Consider the following 6,267-nt stretch of genomic DNA (forward strand, 5'->3'; position numbering starts at 1 on the left):
ATACATTACACATTATTGTTAACTTTTAAAATGTAAGAAAGCTTTGCAACTAAACCTAGAAAAAACAAACGTTTGGTGATCACTCTAATAATGTTGGTTGTTTCTTAAAATTATCGTTAGTTTCTGTAGGCAACATGATATTCTATCGCTTTAAGCTATTTCAGATTTTATATCCAATCAAATTGATTCTTATTTTCCGGTGTTTTATATCTTGCCATAGGCATGCAACTCTGTTTTTCAGTCTGAGAATGGTTTATATGTATCTATCTAATTATATTATATAATAGAAACTTTTGAAGTATCTTATCGAACCTATCCTACCCTATCGAATGTTAACGTACAAAATAACCCGTGTGGATTTTTCCGGCTATTTGTGATGGTACCGAGACAATTGCTTTTTTATTCTGCTAATGTTGGTCCTAGGCAACCGGCATTTCGTGGCTTGTTTGAGCTCGGCATGTCTGAGGTGGAGACACGATGCAGGAGTGCTAATAGCTGGCAGTAATCGCTGTGTCGTGTAGAAACGGACTCCTTCTGGGGTCGCCATCGCCTGCCGAATAGAATCGCGATCTAAAAGATGATATTTTAGTGATTAGAGATCAGCAGAATGGTATTATGCGACCCACGGCATTATGGAAACTGTTAGATGTTGGAAATATAAGTGGGTACGTACCTTCAAGCTTAAGGAAGATGAATGCAGTTGTTTTTTTACTCCCGTGATCTATATTATTACATCAGCTACGAGTTTTGATCATTGATGTTCTTTTGTTGTCGACATAGTGCAGAAGTCCCGGCAGAGTATTAACTCTTGCCCTTTTTCATTGAAGTGTGTTTTTGCATACCGCAGTCATTTGATATTGACCTTTGGCTTTTCTTTAACTGCCATATTGTAGTACTATTGCTGCTGTTCTTATTCTTACTTTACGCTTTTAGTTCTTGATTCAATCACAGGCATCATCGTATTTGTTTGCTGAAGCGTTTTGACATATAGTAGGAGACAGATATCGCCATTTCTGTCCTGTTTCTCCCCTTCATCTGCTCGAGAGTGCATCCACGCTCGCTTGTCTCGTCCACATACTTTTGACGGGCTTGGATATTGGCCCTTGTTGCTCGTGCTTGCACGGCTCGTAACATCGTACCGCCCCTCTATCACCCTCCAGGTATCATGTATGATCCACTACATCCTCCTGGTACACAGATCATTCAGGCAAGCAAGGCTTAATTAATGACAGTCCACCGTTATCACCGTTGAGTTCTTCAACAAAAAACCGTTCAGGAACCTCCAGCTTGCTTATCTTGTATTGCTTTCCAAGCCTCTCCTTCGGTTGTTGAATCCTTGCAAAACGCAGCCAGGTTTCACCGATTAGAACGTTGTGGTCCATCGCGATGTCGATACTGCGTTTATTTCGTGTGTGTCAAAAAGACTGCCTCTTCATTTGTCCATCCAGGACGACGTAGGGTATCATACGCTTAGTACTCCTTAAGTTAGCCGTCTTATTTGCATCGGCTCATTGTGCTGCTACTAGGGCGATTGTATTTTATAGTGCTAGTGTGGAACACTGGCTACCGATACTTCGTTGATTTGTTTAAATCTGTATGGCTACTATGCAGACCCATCGAGCACCGACCAGGATCTTGGTCTAAAAGAAAGAACATTAGCCATTAGGAATCAACAGAAAAAAAGATTATGAACCGAACAGACCCACGACATTGTGGAAACTGTTAGAAAACCACAACATAGCAGGCTACGAACCTTGGACATTAAGTGGGGGTTGATCGAAGCAGGCTATTTCGGAGACTATTCTCATAGCGTGAGATCGCCCTATTCGGCATATTTGGTACCCCCGTGTGACTTCTACTGGTTCCCAAAACTTAAATTCTACTTGAAAGGAATCCTCCATGAGTCGTTAAAGGACGCGATGTAGACCTGCGGAAAGGGAGTATATTGAAGGGGAAAAATTACAAAATGTAAAACATCATCTACAACAAGACAGTTGACAAATTTAGACAAATTGCCTCACCTCATATTGATGTTTCTGTTGCTGTCGACGTCGTCCAGAAGGCCCTGCACAGCATTAGTGTTGCCCGGCTTAATCGAAGAGTTTTTTGTGCACCGGTGTCATTTGATATTGACGGTGCCTTTTGCAAATCTGCCGTATTGTAGTTACCACTGCTGCTTTTGTTCTCAGTACGTTTTTACTTTTAACCATTCGTTTGTTTCATATATTTGCCAATATATTTATTGGGCATGTTTATGAGTTGCTCTTATTTTTTTACTATCATCGTTTTTTTAAGCAATTATATTATAATTGTTTTTTTGCTGTTTTGTTTTTGGTGTTCTTTTTTCTGTAATATTTTCTTTGTACCGTTTGTTGTAATAAATTACATCTCTATAGATAATAACCGGTGGAGGGAATCTTATTTATCTTGAGTTATTGTATCTACTCATTAATCAGTAGCCGGATAAGTGAATCATGAATATAGCTCTGGACTTCACCACCATGCTGGCCGGAAAGATCATTGTTTCCAAGGTGGAGCTGAAGAAAGCATTCCATAAGATTTCGTCTTCGTGTACATTGACGACATTTTCGTCGCCTCGACAGATCTTCAGCAACTTCACCACCTTTACCACCCCCGATAACCTAGCAGAGTGGTCAAAGAACCTAGGTATCGAGTTTTCGCCAACGAAAACTGAGATGGTAATCTTCTCATTTTCTAGCAATACAGAGAATAATGTATAGAGAGGAGATTACAATCCCAAATTCGATCTCTTCCCTTTGCGGGTCGAAGATCAAAATTACCGACTCTTTTAGATACCGTAAGGTCTGGTCCAGGTCCAGCCGGCTTAACTGGAAAATCCATGTTGAGCACGTGTTACAGAAATGCACCAAAAGGATCAATTTTCTTAGGACGATCACAGGATTCTGGTGGGGACCACACCCAACAGATCTCCTGAGGTTGTATAAGACAACGATCAGATCCGTCTTGTAATATGGTAGCTTCTGCTTCCACTGGGCAGCCAAAGCACTTATAACCAAACTAGAAAGGTTACAGTATCGCGCCTTAGAATCGCATTGGACAGTATGAAATCGACACATACAATGTATCTGCGTTAAAATGCGTTAAAATCATTTAACGTGAAAACCGCGACCGAGTGGAGCTCGCAAAGATTCATCATTTATGCACCGTGTGTTACCCACTATTATAATGCTATTTATGGTAGCAGTTTACGTTTCTGGAAAACAGAAGGTCAGTGTGAAAGATGGCGTCATGACAATACATGATGATGTCAATTGCACAAGATATAACGAACACCAGATAGAGGTACAAGGGCCAGGTGAAGTTAGTGGGTTGTTCTATGGCCTTGTGACGTACAACTGTGGGCTTGATCAGGGGAAATTGGTGTCAGAAGTTAAATGTAGACCATGTGGATTCTTTTGCAACCATAATGAGTATATAGAAGGGTGCGAGAGTAAAATGTTCACAATGATGATAGGTGTGCTAATACGGATGTTGATATCGACAGTGTTCATAATACTGTTACGATCGACATTTGAGAGATTTGTTGACTGTGTGGTCTGCAAGTGGAATTTTGCCATAGCAAAGAACAGAGGTAGAAGGTAGGTTAAAAGGGTTAGCAAGTTAAGAGATCGCACTAATAGTGCACTAAGGTATAAATAAAGCCATTGCCAAGGTTGTCAATTGACAAGGAGAAGAACATGTATAAGAAACGAGAAGAGATAGTGAAACCAACAACGTCAACCAATAGAGTGGGGTTAAGTACAGCAATCCTAATAATGACAACAATCACCATGGGGTACTGTTGTGACAACACACTGTTTGTAAAGTCAGATGGGAAGATATGTGATGATAGACAGTGTGTTGATTCATCAATGTACAATATACCAGTTTCCGGCGTGATATCCGCCATCGAGTTAAAATCGTTTAACGTGCAAATCGCGACCGCGTGGAGCGCTCTAAGTAAGACACGGGACAGTTTTCGAACAATTACGATGCAAAGTTGTAGCATCTGTGAAGTGATTTTAACAGAGAAAACAGAGAGAAATAAAAGTTCATTACGAACAAAAGTTTTAAATAGCCATTGTCGCTTACTGTTACGAAGTCGTAAGTCAACCTACTACACCGATGGCTCCCTTGGCACGGAACAGGATCTCCCCCCGATGGCACGGAACAGGCTTCGGAGTGTTCAACACTACAACCGAAGCCTGTTTTAAACTGAAACAGCCGTGCTCAATGTACACCGCAGAGCTGGCTGCTATCTTTTATGCGCTAATGCTAATCAGCGTCAAACCCCCTGGCATTTTCTATATCTTCACGGACAGCTACAGCTCGGTCGAAGCCCTGCGGTCAGTGAAGGCAATACACGGAGCCCGGACTACTTCATCCAAAGGATTCTGGAGCTCCTAACAACTACGTTTGAAAAGGCCTTCCGTATATCGTTAGTGTGGATCCCGTCCCACTGCGGTATCATGGGTAACGAAAAGGCAGACTCACTGGCCAAAAAGGGCGCTTTGGAAGGGGCGCTGTTTTCCAGGCAAATTCCCCCTCACGAGTTTCTCCTCTTACCCCAGCGCCTCTGCCTCGACAAGTGGCAAACGGACTGGGACGCGGGAGAGCTTGGGAGGTTTCATTATTCGATCTCTCCGCAAGTGTCCTTGCGGCCTTGGTATAGCGGTCTGTCGGAATTCCGAGCGTTCATTCGAATGATGTCCAGTCCTTAAGTCACTCAGGGCAACTCGTTCAGTGTTACATGTTGCATCGTATCTGTCTCAGCGTACTATGAATGTCCGTCCCACGGTCGCGACGGGGCACGATGCGTATCAACATCCCCGTTGTTAGCCCCGCGCCAACCCCCCTATCACGCGCCGGTATCGGGAATCGACAGCGAAACCATCGAGCACACGGTCGACGTGGTGCCGCTACAGCGCCTGCCACTCCCGCCCAGGGACACGGTTAACATATGGAGGGATATTTCCTCGCGCTGGAATACTGGTTTGTAGCGACGCAGGATGCGTATCATCGTGCACTATTCCTAGCCTCAGCAGCGGTGGTTGCAAAGGGTCTTTTCGGAAATGACCCTGGGCGACCAAAAGCTGTTGCAACTGTGTAGTGACATGCGCAGGGTGTGGCGAATGACGCCATCTCCGAAGAGCTCCCAATGAGCTTGTGGGCCGCCCCGGCTACCTACGAACATCGTTGTCGCTAACCAGGGACCATTATCTGAGAAAAACGCCATTGCGGACGCGGTAATGGAGCTGGACGTTGCCGCGGTGAATGTTATTTATTTATTTATTTGTGAATCCGCCATATTGGCTTCAAAACGATATAGGAATTACTAGAGTGCGGATGAGTGGTTGGTTAGTTGCTTAGTTATTAGTTGCCTAAGTTTGCGCAGGCAATAATTCGAGCCCACCCGCTGTAGCGGGCACCTCAGCATGTGCGAAGTCAGTAAGCGAATGAAGAGTAGACGCTCAAGAATCCGCTATTTATGTAACAATGAGCGATCCATGTTATGATCGAGGCGTCGGCACCCAGGGGTACCGCCGAGAATCGAGTATCGAGGCGTCGCCTCCCAGGGGTACCGCCGAGAACCGAAGGCAATATAAATAGAGCCCCCCAGCAGTGCGGAATTCATTCATTCGAAAGGCAATCTTGAATCGATCATCATAAGTAAAGAACTAAGACGGGTCAGAACCGCTGACAAGTGAAATAAATATAATGTGAATTATAAAGTAAAAGGCTGTAGTTATATTATACCGCGTACTTGAAGCCGTTCGATCACCTCTCGGGGTAAAGGCTGAGGATTGGGGTAAAAAAGGGTAAAGAGCCGATTCAACGTTGGCTGGAGAGGCCGATCAACCTCGATCGCGACACCCGAGTCGAATGTGCGAATGACTACACCACTAAAGCTGTTTATGGTGAACATGCTCTCGTTGTCGGATGTGGTTTGCGCGGTTTAAAAGTGGTGATTTTAGCATGCAAGATAAAGAGCGACCTGGAGCGACCAGTTTTGACATTTGGCGGAAAAGTGGGTTGGGGTGACCAACTGATTGTCAAAAGTGGAACTAAACGGCATACTTGCGTGCAGATGTGACAGTACACTACGCAGCCCTCGGGATGGCCACAGCCCGCGCCGGCTCCCGCATCAACTCCCCCAAGATCATCACCGACCTCATCTCAATTGGGATGGCCACAGCCCCCGCCGGCTCCACCAACAAATCCCACCATACCAACAACATCGTTCGT

The 6,267-nt window shown here is 44.4% G+C and overlaps 1 long non-coding RNA gene across 1 annotated transcript; it reads right to left on the reverse strand.

Moving 5' to 3' along the window:
- Positions 1 to 6: 6 nt before the first annotated feature.
- Positions 7 to 2,482, reverse strand: LOC128276049 (uncharacterized). The gene is made up of 4 exons (XR_008269346.1): positions 2,022 to 2,482; positions 1,754 to 1,927; positions 674 to 1,640; positions 7 to 570 (listed from the first exon to the last, which is right to left on the reverse strand). It is a non-coding gene; the product is annotated as an uncharacterized LOC128276049 (long non-coding RNA).
- Between the last annotated feature and the right edge of the window lie 3,785 nt (positions 2,483 to 6,267).

This window comes from Anopheles cruzii, unplaced genomic scaffold (genome assembly GCF_943734635.1).
Source record: "Anopheles cruzii unplaced genomic scaffold, idAnoCruzAS_RS32_06 scaffold00379_ctg1, whole genome shotgun sequence".
In the NCBI taxonomy this organism is placed as follows: Eukaryota; Metazoa; Arthropoda; class Insecta; order Diptera; family Culicidae; genus Anopheles; species Anopheles cruzii.